Genomic DNA, 17024 nt, shown 5'->3' with positions numbered 1-17024 from the left:
GTGGACTTCCGCAGACGCCACTCGACTGCCCCCCTCACCAGTGAACATCCAGGGACGGGACATTGAGAAAGTGACTCATACAAGTACCTGGGTGTTCATCTGAACCACAAACTGGACTGGACTCATAACACAGACGCACTGTACAGGAAGAGCCAGAGTCGGCTCTACCTCCTGAGGAAACTCAGGTCTTTTGGAGTGACAGGGCCACTCCTGACAGGGTCACTTCTGAAGACCTTCTATGACTCTGTGGTGCATCAGCTCCTGTAGGTGTGGCCTGCTGGAGCAGCAGCATCACAGAGAGGGAGAGGAAGAGGCTGGACAAAGTCATCAAGAAGTTCAGCTCCGTCTTGGGCTGTGCTCTGGACTCGGTGCAGGAGGTGGAGGACAGAAGGGTCCTGGCTAGATTCACATCTACGCTGGACCATGAGTGCCACCCCCTGCAGGACACTCTGTCCGCTCTGGAGAGCAGCTTCAGTGAGAGACTGATCCACCCTCGCTGTGTGAAGAAGACGTTTCACAGGTCTTTCCTTCTGCTGCTGTCACACTTTATAACACTGTCATACCCATGTGCAATACTGACTTAACTATGTGCAATACTGACTTAACCATGTGCAATACTGACTTAACCATGTGCAATACTGTCATATTCATGTGCAGTTACTGTCATGCTCACATGCAATGGTGTCACATTGATGTGCATATAACTGATGAAAAAGGAGTGTTTATTTTGCCATTGTAATTGTTATTAGTAATATCGTGTCTTACGCTAAGCTGTTTTTATTTTATTTTAAATTATATTTTATTTTTATCTTATTTTTATCTTTATTTATTTTTCCATTCCTTTTTAGGAAATGAAAGATTTTGTCTATAGGAGTTTTTGTTCATAACAGTTCTTCCATTTAGAGTGTTTTATATTATTCTATTAAGAGTGTTAAACTTCCTATAAGTTATCTGTCCTTTCCTCTGTATCTACCTGCGTTGCAACAATGAAATTTCCCCATGTGTAGACAATAGAGGATTATCTTATCTTATCTTATCTTATTGGCTTTCTGCAAAATGTTTCAATTTTGTGCCATAAAGCTTTAAACTCCAGCTGCATGCTCACTTGAGGTGAAGATTTGGATCATACTGCCAACATTTATTTCCTACCTCAAATTTCTAGTTACGGATCTTTAGATATCCAACCCCTTGAGCGCAGAGACCTTACTAATTTCCGGTCCAGAAACACAAATATTATAATAGCCTTGTGTGTAATAACTGAATTGAAACTGTAAACTGTTCTTTTAGTGGATTAGCAGAGATGTGGGAGACAAGTTAGTGTGGGAACAGATGGCTCCTCCTGAGAATGGCTGTGATTTGATTTCAAACAAAGAATTTGATGAAAGTTTTTGTAAGAGTCAAGTAGAGAGTGCCTATTACTGAAAGAAGGAGTGAGCCGCGAGGTGGAACCAGCTCCACAGTGTGTTACAGTTAAGGATGGGGATCGTTCAGAATTGATCTATACTACTACTTTAATCGGTACTCTTGATTCAGTATTTTAACAGTACTTTTATCAATACTTTTACACACACACACAAAAATATTACTGATTTACCATAATTCATTCATAAGAACTGTACAATTCAGGACGTTGCAGTAGTACGACAATAAGTGCTTATTCCTTGTGTATTTACAGCGAAGCCAGATTATACGTTATAGCACGTAAACACAACCACCCCAATACACGTGCATCACAGCTAAAAAAAAAATGCAGTTTAATTACAAATTTGACTTAATGAGGAACTGAATTTAGACGCAACTAAATGCTTGATACCGCGGGCAGCCGCATCGCAATAAAATGAGAATTTCTTGAACCACCCCGACCCGATCTGTGGGTCCCGTGGTGTGAGACTGTTCTCTCCACCTGTGTCTGTGGCCCGGGTGCCCTGTGTCTGTGCCCCGGGTGCCTTGTGTCTGTGCCCCGGGTGCCTTGTGTCTGTGCCCCGGGTGCCCTGTGTCTGTGGCCCGGGTGCCCTGTGTCTGTGCCCCGGGTGCCTTGTGTCTGTGCCCCGGGTGCCTTGTGTCTGTGCCCCGGGTGCCCTGTGTCTGTGGCCCGGGTGCCCTGTGTCTGTGGCCCGGGTGCCCTGTGTCTGTGGCCCGGGTGCCCTGTGTCTGTGGCCCGGGTGCCTTGTGTCTGTGCCCCGGGTGCCCTGTGCCCCGGGTGCCCTGTGTCTGTGCCCCGGGTGCCCTGTGTCTGTGGCCCGGGTGCCTTCTGTCTGTGCCCCCTGCTTCCGAAGAGTGCAGACGCTTTCCTGCTTGCTCCGCTTGCTATAGTTGCTTTCCTTATTCATTTTGTGTTTGTCTTCCAAACATTTTTAATGACTTTTTTAAAAAGTAAACCAACAGTTTAACATCATATCTGACGTCAGCAACATGTCCGGGAGAAGAAGGGAAACAGACTTGAGTGAACGCTGTTGGGAATATCAACAAGAAATTCCTGAGCTACAAGCACGGATATTCACTTAGAATCTGAAAAAGGACTCCAAGATACAATTCCAGTGTCATCCAGTGGTAAGAAGTCCACATTTTTACAAGAAAAACAGCTACTTTCAACCTAAACCTGAGTGACTCTGTGTCGTTCCCAAAATGATCTAAAGACCATGCTGTATCTTGGAACAAACTCGATGCAAAGCCTAAACGATACAAAGATAATGTAAATTCACCTAAAAAAACAGCTTACAAACAGATTTTTACCACTTTCAGAGACTGAAAAAGTGTCCAAAAGGCAACAGACAAAGAGAGAATCCGTGTCAAACGTCAAGGTCTCTGGTAAGTCTCTCCTCATTGGAGACGCTGCGATAAGTCACGTGACGCGTGAAAAGATCAACACACATTATTTTCCCATTCTCACGGTTTCTGAGATAACGTCACTCCTTCCTAATATTTTGGGCACACATCGAAGAGTTAAACAGCTGATTGTGCACGTGGGTGCAGTGGACATGCAGCGAGAACAGACGGAAGTTTTGAAAAGAGACTTCTTGAAGTTATTCGACGTGCTTGATAAAATGGAAATCAAAACATTCATAAGTGAACCTCTTCCAAACAGCAACAGGAAGAAACCAGTTTAGCTGCTTCAGCTGAACACATGGCTGTCCAAAGAGTGTTCCCCGAGAGGACTACATTACATTGAGAACTTGTATCTATTCTACAAACGAGAGGACCTGTTTAAGAGAAATGGCCCCCACCTATGCAGAGGTGGAGTGAGGGTGCAGAGGTGGAGTGAGGGTGCGGAGGTGGAGTGAGGGTGCGGAGGTGGAGTGAGGGTGCAGAGGTGGAGTGAGGGTGCTGACAGAGAACCTGCTCCACGCTCTGAGGCATTGGACTGGGCCTGAACAGGGTCCTGAACAGATAGTTAGAGAAGAGAGGAATGAGAGAAGAATTACTGCTCCATCAGCCAGAGACCAGAGCCAATGTTTCAACATCAACAGCACCACAACCTCAGCCTCCACCAAAAGATTCATCAGCAGCCGCTCCACCACCACCAAAGGATTCAGCTCCAGCTGCTCCACAATCACCTCCACCGCTTCCAGTGAAGGACTCATCAGCAACAGCACCACAACAATCTTTTAAATTATTCCCCATAGAGTCCTCATCAAAGCCTTGGACCCATCTGTCACAGGCCTTGTCATTGCCTCTGCCCTCAGAGCAGCCCTGGGTTCCCCCTGTAACATCTACTCCAACTACAGATTCCTCCCTTTCCTTCTCATCTTCCCCCTCACCCAGGGGCATTCCCAGCCATCTTGAATGTCTGACCAAATCAGGAATTAAGATGGCTCCATTCACACCAAATATAACATGATCAAGAGTTCTGATGTCACCACTGATGAACTTTTCACTGCAAAAACCTGTGTCCCCGGCTCCCGCTACACCAGCAAAATCCCCACCACCCATCCCCCTCGCCTTTCACCTGGTATCTCCCATAGATAGGATGCACTGGGTCTCAGCGTTGGCGGGACTTATTGTCATATTCAAAATCAAACCAAACCGGGGCCCTATGTAAAAACGCCCCTCCCCTAGTGCTATTTCTGTAGTCATCGGAAAACAAATCTGAGCAATTTTATTCATATTCCATGTGAAAAGATAAGGCCCAGTCCCACTTAAACTAGTCTGAAACTTGCTGTGCTAAATGTCAGATCCTTGTAACAAATCATTTAAATTTAAATTTGAATCTGAAACACGAGAAAACACAAAAGAGGGTGGAGTCTGTGTAATCTTTAGAGATTAAATAATTACCCACAGGTTGTTTTTTGGGGTATTTTCATCATTTGAGTATGTATCCTCCAAAATGGAGCTAAAACAGCCTCCATCCATTCTCTTCATTGTTTTATACAAGACTCTCCAGCACTGCCAACGTTTTATTGATGATTTTACTGAGATGTTTCAGTCGTATGCACAGACTTTGATGGTTTGGTCATTACAGGTGGTTTCAATGTGATTGTTGATAGTATTTGTGACAGAAACGCTAAAGAGCTTGATGCTGTCCTTGAAACCTTCAGTCTTACTCAGCATGTGAGAGGCCCCACCCACAGCAGAGAGGCCACACCCACAGCAGAGTGGCCCCACCCACAGCAAAGGACACACTCTAGATCTCATAATTACAAAGGGGGTTGATATTTCAAACATCAATGTGGTTGATGCTGCTCTGTCTGATCATTTCTGTGTCTTCTTTGACCTGTCTGTTTCTCCCAAACCACCGGCTGGTCCTGCAGCTGTTGAGAGGCTGGTCCTGCAGCTGTTCAGAGGCTGGTCCTGCAGTTGTTCAGAGGAGACACATAAATGATGGCACAGGTGCACTGTTTATGGAAATGATAAACTTTGAAAATGTCTCATGTTCTAATGTAAATGATTTGTTGAACACATCTAGTGTTTTGAATGTTCTGTACGCCATTGTTCCTATGAAGGCTAAAATGATTAAAAAATAAGCAGAAGGCGCCATTGAGAAATGATGATTGGCTCAGGACACAGAAAAGGGAGTGCCGCCGGGCCGAGACAGAAATGGCACAAGTCAAAACCCAACATTCAACAAGAGATTTACAGAGAGAAGTTGTGCATGAACAACCAAATTTCATGTTGAACTATGGAAAGATATTTTTCTGAAATAATTGGAAGCTGCTGTAACAGATGAAGCCTGCGCAAGTTCATCTGGAAGACCTTAACTTAAATCTGCGTCGGCCTCCATGGAAGGACACCTCTCCCCAGCTCCATCATCGCACTCAAGCGGGCGTCCACCTGTCCGTCTGAGAGAGTCAGATCTCTCCTTCACCATGGACTCTTCCAGGTTTCTATTTTTCCCAAAGAGGTTTTTGTAGTTTTTCCCGGTCAAGAAGGAGGGTGTAAGGACAGGGGACGTCTGCGTCATTGCCCCTCGCACCTGCTCCTGCTCTCAAGTCACTCCTCCCCGCTCCCAATCAGCGCTCAGGCGGTCGCATTTAAGCCCTCAGGCAGATGGCTCGGCCGCTTCAAACCGTACTGCGAACGAAGCACAAGCTATAATGTCAGATTCTGACTCAGATGACCTTCCCGGCTCCCGCTCCTTCTTGACGAGGACCCTGGGCCATCCATAAAACCCTCAGCGCGGAAGAGCGCTCGTCTCGCGCCAGAGCCATCGCTCTGCCCACGCCCGGACCAGCAGGGATTCCCCCTGCATCGTGCCTAGGCACTTCCCGGTTGACCCAACTTGGTGCTCACCTCCACGATCAGGACTCCTCATCCCCGCCTCGGACTCCTCCTCCACCAGCTGGGCGCCCCAGCGGTAAACGGACGCGTAAAGCGACCTGCTCCTCCCAAGCGCCGCCATCATCGCCGCCGTTCCTCCTCCACTTCAGAGCGGGATGTGTCCTTCGTCGCCGCGGCTCCTCCCACCACAAACTACGCACCGCCGATGCCGGTTCTCACCGAGGTTCCGCGGCTCCAGGAAATGCTCCTCTCCACTGTACAGGCTCTCCACCACGCCGTCTTCACACTCAACTCTCGGCTCCAGCAGGCCGGCTCAGTCGGCCCTGTGGTACCCTCGACGTCCGCCCTCCCCAGCACGGCTCACGGGCCCGGCTCCTCCCCATTCACTCTTGAAACCGCCCACCCCGGGCCCGTTCTAGGTAGGCCGTACACACTAATGCACGCCAATATATCTTACCGTCTTTCCAAAATTTTGCAGGGCAGCTACGTAAACTTGGTCTCCCTCATTCTCCCGTCCCCTGAGTCGGACAGGCACGTAGCATCCTTAACCGATTTTACCGCAGTTTTCAAATCAGCAGACCCCCGCCTTTCCAAAGACCTCTCCCTAGGGGAATTTCCCTAGAGATATCATCAGCTCAGTTTTTCCCGAACGTAGAGCAGAGCTCGATTCCTATCTATCCCTGATCGGAGATCTTAACCTTAAATACAGCCGTAATCTTTTTTACCGGTACCATAAAGCTTTTGCTTCAAAATGAGCCACCATCCTCCGCTCGTCCAATATAAAACTTGACTGGTCCATATTGGACACTGAAATCCTCATCATTATTATCCAGGCCATGCAATGTCTGTTTTGCGGTGCCGCCGGTCATACCCGCGCCCAAAGCCCGTCCTTGCCCTTCTCCGCCGCCCCGATTCGTCCCCCCGCCAAGGGAGGAAGATCAAGGTATACCTTAATATCCCAATCTGCAATAATTTTAACCAGGGCGTGTGTTCCCAACCAAACGGCCACTTTCTCCACATCTGCAGTCTATGCAAAGACGCTCACCCCAAATCAGTGTGCCCCCGCCGCTCAACAAAGGCGGGCTTTCGTAGTTTCAAAAATGAATTCATGCTAACCTGTCCACGCCCATTGCTGTGCCCGAGCTAGCCGCCGAACTGCGTTTTCTCCCCAACCGAACTTTCGTTAATTTTATACTCACGGGTCTTTCCAAGGGTTTTTTCATTGGGATCCCCTCCCTGCCCACCGTCGTGCACGTTTCCCGCAACCTCCAGTCGGCCTTGCACGAGCCGAGCACCGTGTCTCAGCTATTAATTAGAGAGGTTAAAAAAGGCTACATGATCGGCTCGTAAGTATTCCGGAAAAAAGCGTTTGATTCTTGATCACTCTTCCCCGCATTCGGGCCTCATTCCTGGCATAAATGGTCTTTGGGTCCCTGAAAAGCGCTATATAAATAAAATATTTATTATTATTATTATTATTATAAATAGCCTCATCCCACCTACTCTGTTTTTCCCTCCATTACGCCACGGTCGATTACGCCATTTTTCTTATTAAACAAGCAGGCCGTGGTGCCTGGCTCGCGAAAGCAGACATTATGGACACTTTCAAAATCGTCCCCATTCATCCTTCCTAATGGCATCTCTTCAGCGTCAAATGGGGGGGGGAAAAGTTTTATTTTGCGGTGCGCCTCACCTTCGGTTGCAGGAGCAGCCCCTGCCTGTTCAACATGATTTCCGAGGCTCTGTGCTGGATTCTTCTAAATAACATTGGCCTCCCTTCCTTGCTTCACCTTCTGGACGATTTCCTCCTCATAGACCCTCCCTCAGCCCTGCCCGGCGGCTCTCTGCCCCTTCTCAAACAGCTTTTTCTTTGCTTAGGCGTGCCGCTCTCAGAGGAAAAAACAATTGACCCAGCAACTTCTTTAGAGTTTCTGGGTATACGCCTGGACTCGGAGGTAATGGTCGTGTCTTTACCCGCAGATAAGCTCGCCCGTATTCGCGATATCGCGCAATCCTCAGTCTTCGCTGTAGTAATTTCCAAGTGCCAACTCCTGTCCTTATTAGGCCACCTCAACTTTGCCATGAGAATTATTCCCCAGGGCCGCTCCTTCATTTCCAGGTTGCTCGACCTAGCCAAATCTGTCCCTTCCCTTCTCGACCCCGTCTCATTAGACAAAGGGTGTCGGTCCGACCTTGCTCTCTGGTCCCGCCTCCTCCACGACTGGAACGGCATTTTGTTTTTCTACGATGACATCATCCAGTCCACCGACTCTGAGTTTCACACAGACGCCGCCGCCTCCACTGGCTTCGCGGGGTTTTACCAAGGGAGGTGGTTCGCGGAGAAATGGCCCCCCTCACTCTCAATCCCGCTCTCTGCCGCGCTATGCGAAATCATCCCCATCGCCGCCGCGTGCCACATCCAGGGCCACCTCTGGAGCCGAAAATGAATTGCGGTGCGCTGTGATAACGCGGCAGAAGTAGAAGTCATTAATAAAGGTCGTTCCGCCTCTAAACCCCTAATGCAGTGGTCCCCAAACTACGGCCCGCGGGCCACATCCGGCCCGCTGGGCCTTTCAATCCGGCCCGCCAAGCTTGTCCAAGTTATATAAAAAATAATAAATATAAATAAAAAAATATATATATATATATATTTTTTTTGCCTATGTAGGCTTTATTAGACAGTAGATGAAATGCAAAAGAAAGGAAGGGGAATGATGAGAGAGAAAGGAGGACATGCAGCAAATGTCGGAGTCAGGATTCAAACTCCCGATACTGTGGCTGGCCGTTCATTTTACCTTTCGCCTGTAATGTCCACATTTCCCCAAGAGATGCCACTGTTCCCTCTAAGCTGTACGCCTGCGCAGCTGCGCACTGCTCGTACATAGTGCACTGCTCGACTGCTCGCACATAGTTCTCTGCTTGCACATAGTTCTCTGCTCGCACATAGTGCGCTGCTCGCACTTAGTGCGCTGCTCGCACATAGTTCTCTGCTCGCACTGCTCGCACATAGCGCACTGCTCGCACATAGCGCACTGCTCGCACATAGCGCACTGCTCGCACTTAGTGCGCGCACAAGAAAATCTATGGCGCTCAGAAAATAAGATTCACCACAAACGCCACCGGGGCCAATCAAGCAGGAAGCGCGTGTTTGACACTGAAGAAGACTCTTGTGGACAGTAGAAGACAGTAGATAATTAATCATTATTTAATGCATTTGTTGCTTTGTTACAAGTTACAGGTCAAATCTTGCGTGTAATTTATAGTAATTCATTAGTTCACACAAACACACCATATTTTCTTGGCCCGGCCCCTCGGACAAATTTTGAAACCCACTGTGGCCCTCGAGTCAAAAAGTTTGGGGACCGCTGCCCTAATGCCTTTCATGCGCCGTATCACCTGGTCCGCCGTAAATGGTAACTTCATTCTCATAGCCCGCCACGTCCCAGGGAATTCCAATTCAGTTGCAGACGCCCTTTTTCGTTTTGAATTCCAGGCCTTCCGCCGACTCTGCCCCACCACGGACCGCTCGCCCACGACCGTGCCCCCTGTTGAAGAGTTGACTCTGGAGTAGCCAGTCATCAACTTCAATCTCTCCTGGACACTGCCAATTACTACATCTCCTCGGGCTTGGCCCAGTCCACTATCAAGGCGTACACGCATGCATGGCACTCCTATTCCCTATTCTCCTACGCCCATCACGTTCCCCCACACCCCGTTCAACTCTACATAGTAATTGCCTTTTTAACCTCCTGCTTCGAACATCGCCGGTTCAAATTACGCTACATCCGGTCGCTACTGGCCGGTATTAATTTACATTCTAAAAGGCACAATCCTTCCGCCCAAAGCCTGTTTTCCAACCCGACCATCAAATGACTTCTCAAAGGCTTCACTAAACATTCTCCCGCTTCACCCGATAAGCGCCGCCCGATTACCCTTCCCATCCTGCACCCAATCCTCACAGCGCTACATTCTGCCCACCTAACACCCTATGTTAGGCTTCTCCTCCGCAGCGCTTTCCTGTTAGCCTTCTAAGAATTGGGGAATTCACCTCTCACTCCTCCCAATTCGACCCATCTTCAGATTTGGCTTTCTCTGATCTTAGTTTCCATTCGGACCACTTCAATCCAAGGCTAAAAAATTCTAAAGGCAAAGGCCCCTGTAATATCATCAGAGCTCGCACATACTTCTTGTTCTGCCCTTTTCGAGCCATGGTCAAATTTGCAATCTCAAGGTCGTATCACGGCCCGCTGCATTCCTTGTGACTAACTCCCTAACTCCCGAAGGCCAGCCAATGACCGCACCCTGGTTTCATAAACATCTCAGGGCAATTCTGGTCCTTTGCAATCTACCCCCCTCGCTCTATTCTGGGCACTCGTTCAGAATAGGAGCCGCTACCTCTGCAGCCACCCAGGGCATTTCCTCAGCAGCCCTCCAGCAGCTCGGGCGATGGTCCTCTTCAGCCTATGCCTCGCACGTTGGACCCGAGCTGCCGTCAATTTTGGCAGCTCTTCGCTCCTTGCACTCCCAAAATTTAAGTTTTTCCTCTCAACAAATACTGGTGGTGGTTACTGTCTCCCCATTATCCGTCTCCCCGCCTCCCAGGCCACGCTAACCCGTCCATGCCCCGTTCTTGTACATGACCCACACCTCACTGCACCCCTCTGGCCGCCTCCCGACTGTGACCCGTGTCTCACAGTCATCCCTCACATTTCCCGCTGCTGCCCACCGTCCGGCTCCTGTCCACGACCCACGCATCACTGCACTTCTCCGGCCGCCTCCCGACTGTGACCCATGACTCACAGTCATCCCTCACCTTTCTCGCTCCCATCGGCGAGCCACGTCCCGAGCCAATTCCTCGCTGTTCTTCTCCGTGGTTTCTACGTCCATGTTCCTCTTGAGCTTCAGCAATAAACATGGTTGCATGGCGGCTCAGACCCCGGACTTTTGGGGGAAGGCATCTAATTCAATTAGATTATGGAGTGCCCATGATTGCTATGTCTTCCACCGGGGTCTGAGCGCCAAATAAACTTTGCAATAAAGCTCGCTAAAACATCTTTCCTGTTTTCTGTGTCTGAGTCTCTCCAGGGTGAACTGGCGTGTCCTGTTGCCACAGTAAACAGATGAACAAACCCTCCAGCTCAGCTGCCGTTAGAACTCATTTCCACATCAAGTGTAATGAGTTTGCATTATTCTTTAATGACAAAGTTCAGAGCATTAAAAATGCTACAAATCCCACAATGCAACAAATTACCGTAAAACCACCTAGAGCTGACTCACTTTGCACCAGTAACTGACAAAACTGTCCATGAGATCACCACCAGCCTGATTTCATCTACATGCTGCCTCCATGTGTGAGCCTCCAGATTTCTAAAGTCTGTGCTGAACCGTTTGTTCGCACCATCACTCACATAGTTAACATGTCGCTTCAATCTGGAACATTCCCAAAGAAGAGCAGGGATCAGGGGGAGGGGTCATAAAGCCTCTCCTAAAGAAGAGCAGTCTTGATGCTGCAGTCCTGAGTCATGTCCATCACTAATCTGCCATTTTGGGCCAAAGTTCTTGAAAAGGTTGTTTACAACAGTCACAGATTTCCTCTTAATAAACAACTCATTTGATGTTTTTCAGTCAGGATTTAGACCTTCCGGCAAAAATGATGGCTCAGTTGAAACATTTGTGTGGTGATTTTTATTTACACCCAGTCCCAAAAACAGTGGTAGAATATTTACAGTGAAAAAAACCAAGATCAAAGTATATACAGGACCCAAAAACTTACAGCAGCAATAATAACAGGGTCTCACAGCAGACATGCTCTCCGAGGCTCTCTCTCCCAACAATGAGCAGAGCTCCCTTTTAAACCCCCTAGCCCCTCCCCTGGGCAAACCAATTAACAAAAGATAGGGGTGAAACAGGTCTCTGCACTGCCCCCTGTGGCTCAGAGAAGAGACTTTAAAGCAGTTCTGCTTGTGTACAAGTCTCTCCATGGCCTAGCACCAAAGTACATTTCGGACATGTTAGTGCCATATGAACCATCTCGGACTCTGAGGACCTCAGGGACCGGCCTCTTACTGGTGCCAGAGTCAGGACTAAACATGGACCGGCCTCCTACTGGTGCCAGAGTCAGGACTAAACATGGACCGGCCTCCTGCTGGTGCCAGAGTCAGGACTAAACATGGACCGGCCTCCTGCTGGTTCTAGAGTCAGGACTAAACATGGACCGGCCTCTTGCTGGTGCCAGAGTCAGGACTAAACATGGACCGTCCTCCTGCTGGTGCCAGAGTCAGGACTAAACATGGACCGGCCTCCTGCTGGTGCCAGAGTCAGGACTAAACATGGACCGGCCTCCTGCTGGTGCTAGAGTCAGGACTAAACATGGACCGGCCTCCTGCTGGTGCCAGAGTCAGGACTAAACATGGACCGTCCTCCTGCTGGTGCCAGAGTCAGGACTAAACATGGACCGGCCTCCTGCTGGTGCCAGAGTCAGGACTAAACATGGACCGGCCTCCTGCTGGTGCCAGAGTCAGGACTAAACATGGAGCGGCCTCCTGCTGGTGCCAGAGTCAGGACTAAACATGGAGCGGCCTCCTGCTGGTGCCAGAGTCAGGACTAAACATGGACCGGCCTCCTGCTGGTGCCAGGGTCAGGACTAAACATCTGTGTTTCAGTTTTATGCTAAAATCTGGAACATTCTTCCTGAAGATGTGAGACAGGTTCTACTCTGACAATGTTCAAATCTAAGCTAAAAGCAGTTATACATTTGACTACTACATTTTCTTTGCTCTTTTCTCATTTATGTCTTAAACTATTTTGTGATTTCAGTCATGTCTGTGATTTTAATGTTTTTTTTTTCCTGTTGTTGCACTTTGAATTGCCTTGTGTATGAATTGTACTCTATAAATAAACTTGCCTTGCCTTGTATTCTTAGTATTCACTGTCTTGCATGGACTTTTGGGCAAGTGCACAACTTTTGAACAGCTTTTTTCATAAAGAGAAATGAAGCAGAGGTGGACAGCAAGTACTCAGTGAATCCAATCCTAACGACATTTAGGATTCTTTCTTCCATGTTAGCCATCAATAAAATATGATAAGATGCAGACAGTATACAGTACTCTGATTAGTCTTTTAATATTGACATATTTTTGCTCATTTACAGAAATATATTTGGTTCTTCACATTTAAATTTGCTTTTCAAGATTTTGTATGAATGGTATGAATATTATACTAATTTAATTATATCGGTGTAATCCCTCATTCGTCCAGGCGTGTTCTATAGTAGAAAAAGCTTCAGTTGTTTCATCTGGACTCAGTTAGAAAAAAATAGACGTTTCGACTCTCATCCAAGAGTCATTGTCAATAAATTCTAAATTCTTTTATTGACAATGACTCTTGGATGAGAGTCGAAACGTCTATTTTTTTCTAACTGAGTCCAGATGACTACAACTGAAGCTTTTTCTACTAATTTAATTATAATTAACTAACCTGTCTGTGACACATTAATCAACAAAGTATTTTTACTCGCTCCGAGTGCACACGCTTTTTTGCTCGCTCCGCTTGCTATCGCTGTTTTCCTTATTTATTTTGCATTTTAATCAGTTTTTGTCTTCCAAACATTTTTGCTTTAGACTTTTTCAAGTAAACCAAGGATTTTAAGAACATTTTTCCAGTTTTAACGACATATCTGACGCCAGCGACATGTCCGGGAGAAGACGGGAGAAAGACTGTGAACGCTGTCGGAAATATCAACAAGAAATTAATGAGCTGAAAACACGGATATTTGTTTTGGAATCTGAAAAAGTTCTTCACGATACCATTCCTGTGTCAACCGACGGTAAGAAGAGCACACTTTTTACAAGAAAAACTGCTACTTTCAACCTAAACCGCAGTGACTCTGTGTCGTTTCCAAAACTGTCTAAAAACCAGAAAGACCAGGCTGTTTCTTGGAACAAACTTGGAGCAAAGCCTAAACGATACAAAGATAACGTGAAGTCGTCTAAAATACAGCTCACCCACAGATTTTTACCACTTTCAGAGATGGAATTAAATGAAAAAAGGAAAGATGACGTGGCCAAAATACAGCGAGGAGGATCTGTGCCAGGAGCCAAGGTCACGAAGATTATTTTAGTTGGGGACGGCGCGATAAGTCACGTGACGCATGAAAAGATAAACACACATTCTTTTCCAAGCGCCACTGTTTCTGAGATAACGTCACTCCTTCCAAATATTATGGCTAAGCATGGAGGAGCTAAACAGCTGATTGTGCACGTGGGTGCAGTGGACATGCGGCGGGAACAGACTGAAGTTTTGAAAAAAGACTTCTTGAAGTTATTCGACGTGCTTGATAAAATGGAAATCAAAACATTCATAAGTGGACCTCTTCCAAACATCGACAGGAGGATAAACAAGTTTAGCCGGCTTCTTCAGCTGAACACATGGCTGTCCAAAGAGTGTTCCCCGAGAGGACTACACTACATTGAGAACTTCTATCTATTCTGGAAACGAGAGGACCTGTTTAAGAGAAATGGCCCCCACCTATGCAGAGGTGGAGTGAGGGTGCTGACAGAGAACCTGCTCCACGCTCTGAGGCATTGGACTGGGCCTGGACAGGGTCCTGAGCAGATAGTTAGAGAAGAGAGGAATGAGAGAAGAATTCCTGCTCCATCAGCCAGAGACCGAGCCAATGTTTCTACATCAAAAGCACCACAACCTCAGCCTCCACCAAAGGATTCATCAGCAGCTGCTCCACCACCACCAGCAAAGGATTCAGCTCCAGCTGCTCCGCATTCACCTCCACCGCCTCCAGCAAAGGAACAATCTTCAAAGGCCTTGGACCCATCTGTGACAAGCCCAACAACATCCCTGTCATCGCCCCTGCCTTCACACCAGCCCTGGGTTCCCCCTGCAACATCTACTCCCACTAAAGATTCATCATTCTCCTTCTCATCTCCACTCTCACCCATGGGCCTTCCCAGCCATTTTGAAAGTCTGATCAAATCAGGCATTAAGATGGCTCCACTCACGCCCAATATAGCAAGGGCTATGTCTTCCCTGCACAAGCCGACTACACCAACAAAAGCCCCACCACCCATCCCCCCTCGCCTCTCACCTGGTCCCAAACTCTCCTTGGCTACAAAAGCCCCACCACCCATCCAACCTCGCCTTTCACCTGGTATCTCCCATAGCTAGGATGCACTGGGTCTAAGCGTTGCCGGGACTTATTGTCACATTAAAAATCAAACCAACCCGGGGCCCTATGTAAAAAGAGCCCCCCCTAGTGCTATTTCTGTAGTCACATCATCACAGAGATGGGAAAACATAATGCGAGTCAGGCCCAATCTGAGAAATGTGATTCATATTCCCTGTGAAAAGATAAAGCCCAGTCTCACTGAAACTAGTCTGAAACTTGCTGTGCTAAATGTCAGATCCTTATGTAACAAATCTCTCTTAATTAATAATTTTATTTCTTCTTATAATCTTGATTTTATGTTTTTAACTGAAACATGGCTGGACAAAAACACAGGAAATGTAGTTCTGATAGAATCTGCTCCACCCAACTTTAAGTTTGAATCTGAAACACGAGAAAACAAAAAAGGGGGTGGAGTCTGTGCTGTCTTTAGAGATGAAATAATTACCCGCAGGTTGTCTTTTGGGGTGTTTTCATCATTTGAGTATGTATCCTTTAAAATGGAGCTAAAACGGTCTCCATCCATTCTCTTCATTGTTTTATACAAGCCTCCCCAGCACTGCCAAAGTTTTATTGATGATTTTACTGAGATGCTTTCAGTCATATGCACAGACTTTGATGGTTTGGTCATTACAAGTGATTTCAATGTGCATGTTGATAATATTTGTGACAGAAACGCTAAAGAGCTTGATGCTGTCCTTGAAACCTTCAGTCTTACTCAGCATGTGAGAGGCCCCACCCACAGCAAAGGACACACTCTAGATCTCATAATTACAAAGGGGGTAAATATTTCAAATGTTAATGTGATCGATGTTGCTCTGTCTGATCATTTGTGTGTCTTCTTTGACCTATCTGTTTCTCCCAAACCTCCGGTTGGTCCTGCAGTTGTTCAGAGGAGACACATAAGTGATGCACAGGTGCACTGTTTATGGAAATGATAAACTTTGAAAATGTCTCATGTTCTAATGTAAATGATTTGTTGAACTCTGTTACATCTAGTGTTTTGAATGTTCTGGACACCATCGCCCCTATAAAGGCTAAAATGGTTAAAAATAAGCAGAAGGCGCCGTGGAGAAATGATGATTCGGTCAGGGCACAGAAAAGGGAGTGCCGCAGGGCCGAACGGAAATGGCGCAAGTCAAAGCTCCAGGTTCAAAAAGAGATTTACAAAGAAAAGCTGAACATGTACAACCTAATCTTATGTAGAACTAGGGAAAGATATTTTTCTGAAATAATTGGAAGCTGCAGTAACAACTCGCGTGTCCTGTTTGCCACAGTAAACAGATTAACAAACCCTCCAGCTCAGCTGCCGTTAGAACTCATTTCCACATCCAAGTGTAATGAGTTTGCATTATTCTTTAATGACAAAGTTCAGGGCATTAAAAATGCTATAAATCCCACAATGCAAAAAATTACCCTAAAACCACCAAGACACTTAGAGCTAACTCACTTTGCATCAGTAACTGACAAAACTGTCCATGAGATCATCACCAGTCTGAGTTCATCTACATGCTGCCTTGATGTGTTACCCACCAGATTTCTAAAGTCTGTGCTGAACAGTTTGTTAGCACCATTCACTCACATAGTTAACATGTCGCTTCAATCTGGAACATTCCCAATGTCTTTGAAAACTGCGGTCATAAAGCCTCTCCTAAAGAAGAGCAGTCTTGATGCCGCAGTACTGAGTCATTACCGGCCCATCTCTAATCTACCATTTTGGGGCAAAGTCCTTGAAAAGGTTGCTTACCAACAGCTCACATATTTCCTCTTAATAAACAACTCATTTGATGTTTTTCAGTCAGGTTTTAGACCTCATCACAGCACTGAGACTGCTCTTGTCAAGGTGACATATGACATCCGCCTGAACACTGACACGGGCAAAGCCTCAGTCTTAATTCTGTTAGATCTGAGTGCTGCTTTTGACACTGTCGATCATGGGATCCTCTTACAGAGACTAGAGGACTGGGTGGGCATCACTGGCACTGCCCTAAACTGGTTAAGGTCCTATCTGGAAGACAGGAAGTACTTTGTTGAAATTGGTAGCTGTGTCTCAGACCACATGACCCTGACCTGTGGAGTGCCCCAAGGGTCAGTCCTGGGTCCCCTTCTGTTCAACCTCTACATGCTGCCG

The 17024-nt window shown here is 47.0% G+C and overlaps 1 pseudogene; it reads left to right on the top strand.

Annotated features, from left to right (window-relative positions):
* The first annotated feature begins 5920 nt into the window (after positions 1–5920).
* LOC140374029 (uncharacterized) lies at positions 5921–8162 on the top strand (annotated as a pseudogene).
* The last annotated feature ends 8862 nt before the right edge of the window (positions 8163–17024 follow it).

The sequence above is a fragment of the Eucyclogobius newberryi genome, unplaced genomic scaffold (genome assembly GCF_026437365.1).
Source record: "Eucyclogobius newberryi isolate DKJ021-1_F unplaced genomic scaffold, fEucNew1.0.hap1 SCAF_3, whole genome shotgun sequence".
In the NCBI taxonomy this organism is placed as follows: domain Eukaryota; kingdom Metazoa; phylum Chordata; class Actinopteri; order Gobiiformes; family Gobiidae; genus Eucyclogobius; species Eucyclogobius newberryi.
The sequence above is the reverse complement of the archived record's forward strand: the minus strand, read 5'-3'. Positions and strand labels throughout refer to the sequence as shown.